This window comes from Pan troglodytes, chromosome 2 (assembly GCF_028858775.2).
Source record: "Pan troglodytes isolate AG18354 chromosome 2, NHGRI_mPanTro3-v2.0_pri, whole genome shotgun sequence".
In the NCBI taxonomy this organism is placed as follows: domain Eukaryota; kingdom Metazoa; phylum Chordata; class Mammalia; order Primates; family Hominidae; genus Pan; species Pan troglodytes.
Window position 1 is genome coordinate 15,012,203 of NC_086015.1, and position 14,466 is coordinate 15,026,668.

The following is a 14,466-nucleotide window of genomic DNA, read 5'->3' on the forward strand; positions in this document are numbered from 1 at the left end:
AGAATCCCTCAAACCTCAAGAACTGAGAGAAGGGTGTCTGGGGCTCCTGCCACCATCCCTGTTTCCCTTTTAAGTAATCTGTTTCCCCATCTGTCCATCCATACACACAGCCACTTGTGTCTCCATGACCAACCGCTGGCAGTGGAAGGGTGTCCTTCCCACCCCCACTCTTACACACACTCCCAGCTGGTACCCAGAGCCTGGTCACCCCAGGCCAGGCCTGTGTTTCCAGGTGTAACGGGCAGCAGACGCTGCCCTAGGACTAGAGCAGGGAGGGGGCACGGGCCCACCCCCACCCACAGCGACCCACAGAGGGCGAGAAGAGGACGACCGCAGAGAGAAACGGAAAGGACAGGCCAACGGAAGCAGTGCTGCAAGGCTGGAAGGAGAAAAGCCAGGAGGGGAGTGCTTGCTGTGAAAGACAGGGAGACAGAGACCAAGACGGACAGGCAGACAGGCTGGTGACCCAGGATGAGGCCGGAAAGAGCCATCAAAGGAAGGAGAAGGAAGGAGAGAGATTGGAGCGGGACGGCGGGGCAGGCGAGGGAAGGAGGGGGTGGGGAGAGGCAGGGAGGAAGAGAGGGGAGAAAGAGGGAGGAAGAGAGGGGAGAAGGAGGGAGAAGAGAGCGGGAGAATGCGAGAGGAAAGAAGGGAGAGGGGAGGCGTAGAAGGGGAGAGGAGGTGAAGGGAAAAGGAGAGAGCCTGCTGGCGGTGAAGCTGCAAGAGGCAGCTGCGGAGGGAGCGCGCGGCGCGGGCCGGGGGAGCGCTGGGCGGGGGCGGGCGGTGCGGGCAGGGCCCTCCCCGAGCTGGGCGGGCTCCGGGCGCCGCGGGCCCCGCCCTCCCCCTCCATCCCTCCGGTCTCGCTCCCCCCTCCTCTCCCTTCCCCGCGTCCCTCCGCCCGCCCTCGGAAGACCGAGACAGCGGAGAGGTTGCGGGTGAGCTCCGCTGAGCCCAGGAGCCGAGGAGGGAGCGCAGCGCAGCCCGAGCCCGAGCGGCCCCGCGTCCCGAGCGCATCGGAGCGGCCGAGCCGCCCGGCGCAGCGCCTGTCCCGGGCAGCGCAGCCCCGGCCGCAGGTAGGAAAGGGCGGCCGGCGTCGGGGCGCGGGGCGCAGAGCCTGGGATAACGGCGCAGGAACGGCCAGAGCCCCGAGCCGCTGCCGCGAGCCGGGCCGGGTGGGGGGCGGACACCTCGAGATTCAAGCCCCCGCGCCGCACCTTCCCTGAGCCACATGAAGGAGCAGAGGCGCCGCTCGGACCCCGACGTGCGCCCAGGCCATCCGTCCCCTGGGACACTCGGGAGGCAGGAGGGCTGGAACAGAGGCGAGAATTGCATGCCCCTTCCCTCCCGCGGTGCCCCACTGGCCCCGCAAGTTGGCACTGGATTCTGCTGGAGCCGTCGAAGCTCCCTATTCATTCCCCAGGGCATGGAGGGGACGCGGAGTGAATGACACGAGCAGCGTTGGGGGGCCGTGCGCCACTTTCCCAATCCTGGGGTCAGCTGAGCCGAGTTAGAGCTATGCCCCTCATTTGTTTTCTGCGGGCTACGGCGGGGTCGGGTGCGACTTGAGGATGGGACATCTCTGGGACAGCCCAAGCTCCCAGAAACGTTGGCTTAAAAGCACACCGCGGCTTGGGCTGAGTGCACCGGAGCTAAGCCTAGTGCACCAGAGCTCGCGCCGCGCTCTCCCAGCCCCGACTTTCTCCAAGAGATGTGGGGTGCGGGCGGTCCCTTAGAGGGCTGGAGGACTGTGCCTCCTTGCTGCTTCGGGAACTGCGCTCCCCTTCTTGCTTTTGGTCTCTGCGTTTACTCCCCGGCGCGACACTGCTCACCACAGTAGCCTCGGGCAGTGCCCATTGGGTTCTGAGCACACGTCCCCACGGGTGGCACCCACAGATGTCCTGTTCTAGGCTTGGCTCGGTCTTCAGACAAGAAACTCAGACCGGGCAGTCCCCTATTGAGGCTCTGAGCTAATATCCTCCCAAAATAGACATGAACCACAAGGAGAATTTTTTTAAAAGCCAAATGATAACACCACGTTCTTTCCGGATGTGGGGCTGGAGCGCTCATTCCCTTTCCCAGGAAGCTCAGCCTTATCCCCATGAAGAGCTGGGGGGGCGGGGAGGGCGGGAATAAAATGGCTCCTGAGATTTGTGACACCCCAAAAATCAGAGACGGTATCAGAATGAGTGGCATTGGGGGTCTACCTTTGTTTTTCTATGACACACAAGGTGGGTGTTTGGCAAGAGAGTAGGGATGTTGGGTGCTGGATAGTGCCTAGATTCTGTGTCTTTGGGAACTTTGGGGGAAGTGTCCTCCTAAGGGAGCCAAAAAGGCTGCTACCCCAGTCCCCCAAATTCCAAAACAAAAGAGGTCAGTGAAAGCTACTCGCATTTTGCATGTTATCTCTTTATCTTTGGAGCACATTGGGAAGGACTGACCCAGCTCCAGATCAGGGTCTGGTTGGGGCAGGACAGACTCTCTCCAAGGCAGAGAAGGGGAAAAAGAACTTGCCCTTAGAAGTGGGAGTCCCTGGGGGAGTGGGACAGACCTTTTCCCAGAGCAGCCCTGGCAAAATGGCTGAGCCTCCCTTGAGCCTCAGAAATAAATCGTCAGGCAGGCAGCAAACAAAGAAAGAGCTCTGTCTCCAGCCAAGCACTGGCTCAGTGGCCAGTCCTTGGAGGACAAACAGTGAGTCCCAAGCAGAGAGACGCAGCCCGGCCTGTCTGGCAGAGCATCTGGAAAGTGGGGTTCCCCTAGGAACACACAGGAGAGAGGCAGCCACTCTGGAGGTAAAATCAGGGACCCTCTGTCCTGATGTGGGACACTTTATTTCAGGTCTGGAGGCTTGATGAGAAGTGGGTCTCCAGGAACTTAGATGGGGCTGGGAAGGATGTCTGGAGACCAAGGAGTAGGTAGCTTAGAGGGTAAAGATGAGGCAAAATCAAGTCCATCGAAGCCAAAAGATGCACAGTGGCCACGTCTCTCCTGCCTGCCACGGATTTTACATGCCTGGTGACCCCAGAGCAGCAGAGGCTATTAATTTTTTTACACGTGGCCCAGCACACAGCAGGACCTCAATAAATCTCTTAGAATAAAGCCTGCATGGATGGAAGGTGATGCTATCACTGGCATGGACCTACCTGCAATCTGTACCTGTCTCACTGAGCCAGGAAGGCTATAAAATGTGGCCCCTTAGTCCATAGCCGGGAATGAACGAGCCCCAGATGAGGGTTTGCTTTGAGCTGGGGCATTGCCATTTCTGGCCAGGTGACCTTGGGTACGTTCTTGTTCCTGTTGGAAGGAAGGAATGGAGTACCCAAAGCTTCCAATGTGCCAGGGATTATTCCTACAAGAACCGTGTGGAGCAGGCACTATTCTAATCCCCACTTCAGAGGCGATGAAACTGGATGCAGAGAGGGGAAGTGACTTGTCCAAGGTCACATAGCCAGGAGGAGGAAGGGCAGGGATCTTAACCCTACTGTTCTAATTTCCAGGCCAACTTTGTCCTATTGTGGGTCTCTGGGCCTCGGTTTTTCCATCTGTAAAGTGAAGTGATGCGGTGGTAGTTCCCGTGGGCCTGCCATTGGAGCAGTGGCTGGTCCTCTACCTTGGTGGCATATGACATGTGGAGAGCACCATGAAATAAATAAAGCACCAATATCAGGCCACTTCTTGCCATCACACAAAGACTCCATTCCTTGGCTTGGCTGTGAGCTCAGCAGCTGAGATAGAGTTCCATGCTACTTGGAATTTGGAGATGTCTTTTCCACCCTCTTGCTTGTCTATGGGTCTCAGGCAGAGTGTTAATGACCGTTGATTCAGCCTTGCCACCACCTTTAGCCACCTGCATCCTGAAGTCCATCTCCTTTGTCCTTAGGAGCCCATCCCTGTTGCCTAGCCCAAAATGTGCCCACCTTCCCCTTGACTACCACCCCCGCCCCAGCAGCCCCTCTCCTCAGCCACAGCCCCAATGCCAAACCCAGTTAGAGCCACTTCATCGCCTCTCTGCCCAAATGAAAACTAAAATGCAAGCGTCAGCAGGCCTGTCTGTGCCTGTGTCGGGACTACCCCTTCAATTCACCCGTGCAACGTCGCCTGAGCTTCTCTGTGCCTGGAGAATGGTGGGCAGGGTATAGCCCCGCTGAATGACAGCAACCTCGAATTGACTTCAGTTGCCAAGAGCATTGGGCACTTCCCCCACAAGGTGAAAAGATCATCATGTGTCCACTGCTCTGTGGCTTGGCATGCCTCGATGCTGGCTTCTCAGACAGGCCCTGCACGGGTGGCTCTTCTTGCCAACTTTACCCCATTCTCTGAAGGGCACTGGGAGATGGAGGGGAAGAGGTTGGTGCTTGAAAAAGAAAAGATTGGGAGGCCAGATGTGCACCCCAAAATAGGACTTCCCAGGAAATGGGTCTCAGTGAGCGTATTAACATCCAGCATCTTCATCTACTCCATGCTCACCTAAGACCTCTGGGGTCAGGGGAAGGGGCTGTGGAGTCAGTGGGAAGTGGGCCAGTAGCAGACAGGAGAGTTGCCTGGCATAGGCAGTAGGTGTGAATGCAAGCTGTGATATTTCGGCAGAGACCTGGAATTCAGTCATAAACAGAAAAGAAAGAAAACACTAAATATTGTTCCAATGCAATTGTATCAAAAACAGTAATAACTGTCAGTTACTGCATGTTGGCCATATGCCAGGGACTGTGCTGTGTGCCTTATATCATTGCAGTTAATTTTCACAAAACCCTGTGAGATACGTAGCATAATGATCCCTGTCAGGGTGAGGAAACTGAGGAGGAGAGGGGCTAAAGCACTTGCTGCAGGATCACTGGGCTGGTAAATAGCCTTAAAGCCCAAACTCAGTCACAGCATGCTTAAATCTCTGCCACTGAAAAGCCCCTGACACTGCTTACTTGGCAATGACCATGAGCACCCCCCGCTGCCTCCACCCCAGTTAAGGAGCTGCACAGTTTACAAAGCACTTCTTCATCCATTCCATCTGTGGAGCTTTGCCACAGCTCTGGGAGGCTGGGTGGCACGACAGCTTCTGCGTGATAACTGGGGAAGCTGACTTGCAGAGAGATGAATTTGTGCCCAAGGTCCCTCAGCTGCTAGGTTGCAGAACTGGGGTTCAAATTGAGATGTCCAGCCTGTTACAACATATTTGGGACCTAGATTTTAAATTCATTTGCAGCTAGTGCTGATGTCGTGCACTCAGCCACCTTCCCCTAACTCTCGGGTATCCCCCAATTTTGTCCCCACCATCTTACTGCTCAGGAAGCTATTGAGAGTGCCCTGACAAAGCCATCAGCTGCATTTACTGTGATCTGACATGACACAGAAGTGGCATCCGATTCTATGCAAGCTGCCTGCAGTGAATGGTCTTCTATTTTTACATTTCTCACAAATTGGAAATTACAAGGAGGCCAGGTCTTGCAGAGAGATTGGCTGTGGTGCTCTGAAAGCAGGGGATGTACAACTAGGTGGAACAGGCCACTTTAGGATGCCAGGGGCACTGTTGGCTGTGAAAGGGGCCCCCTGGCTGCTGGGGCTGGATGGGATCCTGGCACACAGGCCAGGCTTGGGGATGCAGGAGTTAGTGACTGCCTTGGACGGTGACCTGCAGCTCTGCCCACCTGTCGGCTGCCTGGTGTCTGCAAGATCTGTGTCTCACGCCAGCTCCTGAGATAACTGAGCCCTGGCCAGAGGGACATTCAAGGTCAAAGATGCCCTGAAACATCGACAGCAGGTTGCTTTCATGGCTGTGTTGTTTGATAAGGAGATTCTGTGCAGGGAGAGGGCAGCAGCCACAGGGAGGTGAGCAAAGACATTTGGTATCAGTGTTGCGGTTTGCTGCAACTTAGCGCTGATCACGATACTCCCGGTCATCAGAACCGCACTTTATACTTTGCTAAAAATGCTCTTGCAGCTGCTCTTCCTTTTGATCATGTATGAAGTATTCCAGGGGAAGAAAATATGGTCCTTGAGATCCTGGAGAAGAATCCTCTCTCCAATAAAGAGTGATTTTTTTAAAGCTAGTTTTCTTATAAAGCCCAAATCAGAATGACCTTGACCCAAATGAGGCTCCTTTGCACACATGTGCGTACATGCACACGTTAACACTTATGTAGAATTTCAGTTTTCAAAGTGTTTTCTCAGTTAAAGCTTGTGACAGCCCTGGGAACTTCAAGTGAAGGTAATTTTATTGTTATTATTGGTACCATTATTATCCCCATCCAAAAGATGAACCTGAGGCTCAGTGAGCCCTGACTCCTCATCTCTGTCCCCTAGTTTCCCAGCTGATGAAAATCACCTTTGCTAGGCTGAAATCCAAGTTCACCAGGTAGCCCCTTGAGAAGGAGCCCACATGAGGCCAGATCTGGTAGGAGGCAGAGCACAGAGCACTCAAAGATCGAGACTTACAAGAGAGCGTGGGAAGGCACGGCTGTGAGGCTGGGGAGAAAAGGGCCGTAGCATCTTGTAACCTTACCTGAGCTCTGGCCAGAGATTAACATCTCCTTGGTTATGCGCAGAGTTTGGGGTCCAAAGTGTGATCATTTGGCCGGGGGGTCCCAGCAGTAACGAGGCCTGGAGGGAGAGGAAGGGATGGTTGCTCTCACACACCTATGTGCACAAAAGAATGCTTTTCTCGGTGAATTGGGGGAGAAATGAACACCAGGGACCCCATGAGATTTCATAGAAGGATCTAAAGGTCTTGGTAGCCAGGAAGGTTGTGGGGAGTGTTTGTATGTGAGCCTCAGCTCAGACCCACTGGAGGAGCAGGCTATGTGCTTCTGAGCCATGCCCAGGCAAGAGGGCAGGGATCACTCACCTCTGCCTTTGGACTGTTGCCATGCTGGAGATTGTGAAATATCACGAATTCTAGGAGCTTCCCTCTGGGGTGCAGGGGGAGGCAAGAGACCTGAGGGTTTGACAGTTCCCTGGCTGGATGGTGGGGAGAGAACTTGTCCAGCTGGGCCCTGACAATGAGTTCAGAGGGCCTGCTGGGCACTGGTCCCTGAGCCAAGGCTGATACTGGATGATAGGTGCTACTCTCTCCTCCTGCCAGAGAGGACCCTGAGCCCAAGGGTGGTGGAGTCACTTGCCACAGGGTGCACAGACCAAGTTTGGTCCCAGGTCTTGGTGATGCCAACCTCATTCTGCTTCTGAAAAGCACCTGAGACAAGATAACTGTTGGGGAGCCAGGGGCTTTTTCTCTGTATTCGCCATTTCTGGCTGTGCCATGCAAGGGCTGAGAAAAAGTGAAAGCAATACAAAATAAAAGTGGCCAAAAGCAAAAGCTACCAGCTTCCTAGGCACCGTCTGAGCTGCCAGCCTGCAATCCAGGCTTCACTGCCGCCTGAGCTGACTAAGCCCCTTTCCACCCAAGTCAGATGTTTCCAGAGCTTAAGATCAAGGACCCACCTATGATTAAAAAAATAATAATAAAAAGTAGGCCTGGGGAGAGAGAAGAAGTCATCTTACTGAAGAGTATTTTTGAAAGATGGAATTTAAATGCACGCATGTATTACATATGCATTTTTAGCAGGTTGGTTCAGCATAATGACACAGAATGATTTGATATGTACATCTCTCAGTCCTGGGCTCTGCCTGTGACCTAGGCACTGAGCCAGTACTTCACAAGTATTGTCCCAGGATCCTCAATAAGGAAACTGAGGCTCAGGGAGCTCAAGAAGTTGCCCAAGGTCATACCACTGACACAGGGCAGAGCTGGGAATCAGATCCAAAGCTGCAGGGCTCCGAGGCCTGGGCTTGCAGACCTGAGAAAGAAGTGGGAGAGCCACCTCCTGCTGGGCCTCAAGCCTGTGGGGGACCATGGGCAGGTTCTTTCCCCTCTTGGCTTTGCATGCTGAGTTCATACAGCCAAGAGGTTTGGACCATTGGATAGGACGATCGGCTGCTCCCCGCACCAGGCGCCAGTTCTCCAGGCAAGGGGAGGGAAGTTGCACGCCCCACTTCCTCCTCTCCTCCTCCATTTCCCCCATAATAGCCTCCCCGAGACTAATGACTGAGGAAGCTAAGAGCCCTTTCTCCAAATGGCAGTGAATGCCACTAATGACAGAGCAGATGCAGCACTGTTAATTATTCCACGGGTATTAAATGAAAACGCCAGCCCTGGAGGAGTTAAATAGCACCACTGATCTGGCAACGTCTGTGCTTAAAAGTGGTGCCATCAACCCGGGCCGGGGCAGAGCAGCCCCCTCCCCAAACTTGGAGCTAGACAGGAGTCACAAAGTAAGGGTCCCCTCATTGGTCACAGACCCCTCTTCAGCTCAGGGTCCGAAGCAGCTCCTTGGAGACATGGATCAGTGGCTGCTTTGGGAGATTTTCTTAAAGGCCCCTGGGGGGCCTAGACTAGTTATCCTCAGGGGCAGATGTGGACAAACAATTGGACCGAATAAAACTCTGAGCACCTACTGTGTGCCAGGTCCTATTTTGGATTGTAGAAAGAAACCGGATGCTGTTCCTGCCCTTTGAAGATCCGCTTGCAGTGAAAACCGTAGATTCCTTAAGAGCAGGAATGCTGTGTTGTTTGGAGTCTCTGGTCCCGTAGTCAAGAACACAGAGTGGGTACCTCTGTATTACTTTGATTATCTGCTGGTTCCTTGAATGAGAGCCAGAGGCCACACAGATTGTGGCCAGAGCGAGATCGGTGGGCAGAGGGACTGGGCCAGGGTCAGGCTGTCTTCTTCAGGTACAAGCAACATGACCTTCCTGGACAGCTTAGCCCCAGGTTCTGAAACAAGCCATGACCTGGATGAAGAGCTGGGTTTTCCACTTGCTGAGGCACCACAGGCGACTCCTTTGCCCTCTCTGAGCCTCAGTTTGCACATCTGCAAAATGGGGAGGATAAGGGCCATGATGGCTGCAGGCAAAACAACTGTCTCCTAACCAATCCTGGCCCTGAATCTGGAGGATCACAGAGACCTCATAAATGTTTGAAGAGTGACATTCTGGAGGAAATTCAGCAGAGAGAGAGAGTGTAGTCACCAAAGGCAGCATCTGGTTCTTCCTGTGGGTCTCACTCAAATCTCACTCCAACCCCCAATTCATCTCCAGCAGCTCAGGTCACTTGTTCCCAGCTTCCTGGACCTGGAAGGCTGTTTCTCAGGTCTTTGTAGGCTAGAGAACATCACAAAACCCACCCATTTCAGACACACCTGTGTTATAGATGGGTAAACTGAGGCCTAGAGAGGAAGAGTCCTAGGTCTTGCAGAGGCTAGGACCCAGAGCTTCTAACCCCTAACCCAGTGCTCTTTCCCTTCCACCAAGCCAGCCCAGCTCCTCCGTTAAGAAATTATTAAATAGAGTTGGTGGAAGGACTCTGGTTGCCGTGACAACGGAGCCTGTGTCCTCGGGAGATAATGGCGTTGCACAAGGCAGAGTGATGTGTGTTGAATGCTGATTCAGGAGCTGCTAGAGTGAGAGTGAGTACAAGAGGAGAGTGGAGGGGACCGTGTCTAGAACTCGAGCTTCCCCAAGAAGGAGGTGCGGGACTGGTAGGGGTGGGGCAAATTGCCGCCTCTACTTCCATCCTTCCTACAGCCTTGTCAGAATGGGATACTTCCCTGCAGTTCGTGGAGGTGCAGAGTCAGGTGAGGAGAGGTGAAGTGACTCATCCCAGGTCACACAACCAGGAAAGAGCCAGAGCTGGGATTATACCTCCAACCAACACGGGGGCCTAGGCTATAGGGAGGGCCTGGAAGGAGGCTCACCTGCAGGGGCAGGGGATGGTTGATGGAGACCTCTCTAAAGTCTTAAGTGCTTGTGGAGGTCCTGATGGTCCAGGAATGACAATTCCAGCCCAAGAGGAAGAGAAAACAGAATGTCAGCATAGCTAAAAGCATCAGCTTTGGAGCCAAAGTCACATCTCTCCCTGCCACTTACTAAACTGTGTAATCCTGGATGAGTCACTTTCTCTCTGAGCCTCAGTGTCCTCATCTGCAAAATGGGGATAATACCGGCACCTACCTCATAGGATTGTGGTGAGACTGCATATCATGAGGAAGATAAAGCATCAAGCCCCAGTCCTGGCCATAGCTCAATCACCAGAAGCTGTTGTTATGAACCAAAGGGGAGAGGCTGAGAAAAGGATCCACTCCCAACCATGTATCAGCTTGTAATTTGTGGTGTTGGAAGAGTGAAACTGGCTAACACAGTACAAGCATGATACATAACAGGGCTCTTCATTCCAGGCTAGTAAATATCACTAGAACAAATGAACAGCTCCATCACCAAAAATATACATAAATATTTTGCATTTGAAGAGTGTGAATGTTGTACCTCACTGCAAATGTACTGTCCTTAAAAACCTCCATGCACACCTCACTGAGGGAATTTGTGTTTTCTCTATGCCAGCTATCTAAATGACCCCATGCTGCAAACGCTTTTGGAAAATAAACACTCTCACCCACCCACCTAGTTTCTCTTCTAGAAGCACAGCTGGTTCAGTGTACTTACCTCCCTAATCAGGGATTGGAGAACATGGGGTTAATACCCTGTGAAACCCCAAAGTGCATCATTTGCATGCTGGCAAAGATGCAGGCTGGCAGACAACCCCATTCCATTTTGGAAGCGGAAAGAGGGTGCTGGACTCAGGCATTTGGCTGTTTGAAAAGCGCTGGTAAGAGCTGGGATCCTGATGATTGAGATGCAAGCAACCATTTTGTTTGTTTCCGCAAACCTGTTTGAGCAAATCCACCCCCAGAGATAGCAACCTGTTTCTGGGTCCCCTGAGAGAGAGGGTCATTTGTTTGCTGGGGCTGGATGCCAAGCTATGAGGCAATGAGCTGAAGACCTTGGATCCTGACACCCCTATTCTATGCAGGCAGGAGAGGGGTCAGGGAGACTGATTCAGTGAACAAATAAAGATGGTTGACATTTAACCAGGATTTTAACGGGTGTGCCAAATTGCAAGATACATACACATGTCCACTTTGGGAATCATGTTTAATAAACAATTTGCCCTAAGAATTTGATTCGATCAGCATCTCCCAGTGACTCCCACCATTCCTTTATATTGATTGCCTATAGGTTAAGATAACACTGGGCCTGGCGCAGTGGCTCACGCTTGTAATCCTAGCATTTTGGGAGGCTGAGGCGGGTGGATCATGAGGTCAGGAGATCGAGACCATCCTGGCTAACACGGTGAAACCCCGTCTCTACTAAAAATACAAAAAAATTAGCCAGATGTGGTGGCGGGCGCCTGTAGTCCCAGCTACTCGGGAGGCTGAGGGAGGAGAATGGCATGAACCCGGGAGGCAAAGCTTGCAGTGAGCTGAGATTGCGCCACTGCACTCCAGCCTGGGCGACAGAGCAAGACTCCGCCTCAACAACAACAACAAAAAAAAGATAACACTGGCCTGCCTTCCACCCAGGACTTTTTCCCATCACTAACTAAAAATATAAATGAAAGCCCTGATCAGGTGGTTTATTATAATATCTGCCAGGTATCAAGCATTTACTATGTCCTAGATGCTGTACTAACTACATATTTCCCCATTTAATCCTCATAGCAGCCCTAGAAGTAGGTGTTATCACTTCTGTTTTAGACAGAGAGAGTAGGTGACTAACCTACAGTCACACAGCATTGAACCAGAGCTGAAACTCAAAACTGGGTGTCCTTGCCCCTAGGGAAGGACAAATTTTCTTTAAGTCCCACGAACAATGGGCATACTTATGAAGAGCTCCTGCTTGGGATATCATAGAGTGATCAGAAGTTTGTTTGTCAGGAGCCATGATAGGGGCAGGCAGAAGAGGGCATTGCTCATTGTTCATGGGACTTAAAGAAAATTTGTTCAATAAAAATCTGATTTTTAGCCAGACATGGTGGCACATGCCTGTAGTCCCAGCTACGTAGGGGGCTGAGGTGGGAGGATTGCTTGAGCCTGAGAGGCAGAGGTTACAATGAGCCAAGATCATGCCATTGCACTCCAGCCTAGGTGACAGAGTGAGACCCTGTCTCAGAAAAAAAAAAGAATCCGATTTTACCAAATGGGTAGACTGTTCTTGCTACATAGGAGTTTCCACTTTACAAAAACAAGGGGCTCTATACCATAAAATTCCTTTCCACAGCTAAGTGAGTGAGTCAAGAACAGATGCACTGGTGAACGTGAGCATTCAAGTCTTTTAAAAATAAAATTAGCCTTTATATTGTGGGAAAATATTTTAGACCCTGGAATCTGACCCTTAATTGACTCTGAAAATACACGCCTCCCTCATTCTTGCAGAATATTCTAAAGCAGAGTCTCTCTGCAGTTTTTTAAATCCAACTGAGCTTTTATTAAGAAACCAATAGGATTTGTTGTTTCCCAGATATAAAACTATAACACCAAACATGCTTTTTCAAACTTCACCACCCCCAAGAGTTTGACATATCCCCCAGGAAAGGGGCAATATTAACCCTCATCCATCTTCCACTGCTTAGAGAAAGAGTTCTACTGAGTGACTAAGATTGTACCGTGTATACAAGGATTGCAAATTCAGGGGCCATTGAGGGCCAGACAGGTCACAGAAATGAGTAAAGAGGTCAGCGATAGGATGACAGTAATGGTGGGACTTGTAGTAAACTAGAAAACACATCACCACTTCCCTTCTCCAAAGCATGCAAGTTCAAGTTCTAAAATTCAAATCTGATACCACTCAACCAAGCATAGTTGTGGGACCCATTCGGCTCAACCACCACGTTGAGATCCCTGGTGGTTCTTATTGTGACCTTGTGTGATCTTGATCCAGACAGTTTCTCTTTGGGGCTCAGTCTGATTGTCTCTAGAAGGGGCTGATAGAGCCTGCAGAGCTGTTGAGAGAGAAATGGAGTCCCAGGTGTGGACACTTGATAAGGAGCCATGGCGCTGTCTGCAGCCACTGTCATGGATATGCCTTCTGCGACCCTAAGCCAGCTCTCTGTTTGGGCTGTGCTCCTGCACGTGACTTATTTAGTTCATCGTTTAGTTCAGCCAGCCCTTGCAGTGTTATTTTTTCTTTTCCCCAAATCTGAATTCTTAAAGGGCCTTTATCTTAATGCCCGTCGGAGCCTTCCAAGCACATCTTGAAGAGGAATGAACAGCTATTTTAACCCCACGGGCTTCTTACAAGTGTGTTTTAAAAGGCAAAGAGCAATGTAAAAGAATGGCAAAAGGTCATCGTGCCGCTCTTATTTCCTGGTCTAAGTCAGTCCTTTCTGGCCGGTTGAGCACAGGGCTTTTACAGAGGCATCCCCTGGAACTGAAGTCCTCCAGAAAGCCCCACACCCCTCAGAGGCAGGAGGAAGAAAGGAGCCTGGAACAGGTGGTGAGGGTGCAGAGGGTGGGCACCCGGACCTGTTCCACAGGGGCTCGCCCTCGTGCCCAGCACAGGGTTGGGTGCTCAAGCTGGCAATGGGAGACAGCTGCCCTGAGTGGAAGGTTGAGACTAATGGGCTGGCCCCCAGCAAATACAGTCAGAACCAACTGAAGGAAGTCAGTGGAACAGGCCCTGCAGCCTGGGTTCAAAAATCCCGGCTCCTCAGCCACTTTTGACCTTGGCCTCCGCCAACCTCAGGCTTCTCTTGGCTGAAAGGTAGGCTCCTTCCCCCCTCCTTGGGTTCAGTGAGCTGACACAGTGGAGCCTTGCCCAGCTTACAAGCAGTGAATGGCACGTCTGTTTTCTCTTCTGTCCTTCCTTCCTCCTGCCCTTGTTTTTCCTCTTTTCCCCTTTCTGATCCCTTCCTGTGCTCCTCCTTTCTTCCTCCTGTTTTCCTCCTCATCACTCTGCTCCTTTACCCCAGCCTCCTCCTTGTCTGTTTCTCTCCTCCTCTCCTTCCATACCCTTTTCTCTCCTTTCCCCTCCTTCCCACCCTCCTCTCTCTCCATCCCTCTCCACTCTTTCAAATCCACCCAGGGAGATGCCTCTGAGTTCCTGTGTCTGATCCCAGGGTTCGATGTTCCTCATCCTGCAGCAGACATCTCTGCGGGCACCCACCAGCCCCAGCATGCACTCCAGGGCCAGCCCAGGGGTTGACGTCCAGGGCTTTCCTTACAGGAAGCAATCAAGAGAGTTTCCAGCATTAAACCACTCAGGAAGCAAGGCCAGTTTCTGCCCGAGAGCATGCCTCGCTGGCCCCACAAGAAGAAACAGGCCTAAGGCTCAGTGGTGTGCTGGAGCCTGCTCACAGATGGCACATACCCAATCCTATGACCTCATGTTAGTACCTTGCACAGGCCACAGTGGGAGTGTTTACACCACAGAAATCAGCAGATGCTGCAAATTGAGTCTTCTGTTTTGTTTCCTGAGAGCCCATTGTTAAAGCTTACCAGCACACCATTGCTCTGTAGACCTGCCACCTTCTCCCAAGCGAACGTTTCTGTGCTGAGGCCTTGTAAGAACAATGTCCTCTGCCATAGAGGGCAGAACCCAGAAGAGCGCATGCATATCTAGCACTGTTCAAGCTGCCTGCTGTCGGGGAAG

At 52.1% G+C, this 14,466-nt stretch overlaps 1 protein-coding gene across 2 annotated transcripts in view; it reads left to right on the forward strand.

The window, feature by feature from the left end:
• The first annotated feature begins 782 nt into the window (after window positions 1-782).
• Window positions 783-14,466, forward strand: part of SLC6A1 (solute carrier family 6 member 1) — a 46,653-nt gene continuing 32,969 nt past the window's right edge. Inside the window, exon 1 of one of the 2 annotated variants that reach the window (XM_016940470.3) lies at window positions 783-1,073. The gene's annotated coding sequence lies outside the window, so the exon portion shown is untranslated. The remainder of the gene's footprint in view (window positions 1,074-14,466) is intronic. The other variant, XM_016940471.4, reaches the window with a different exon arrangement.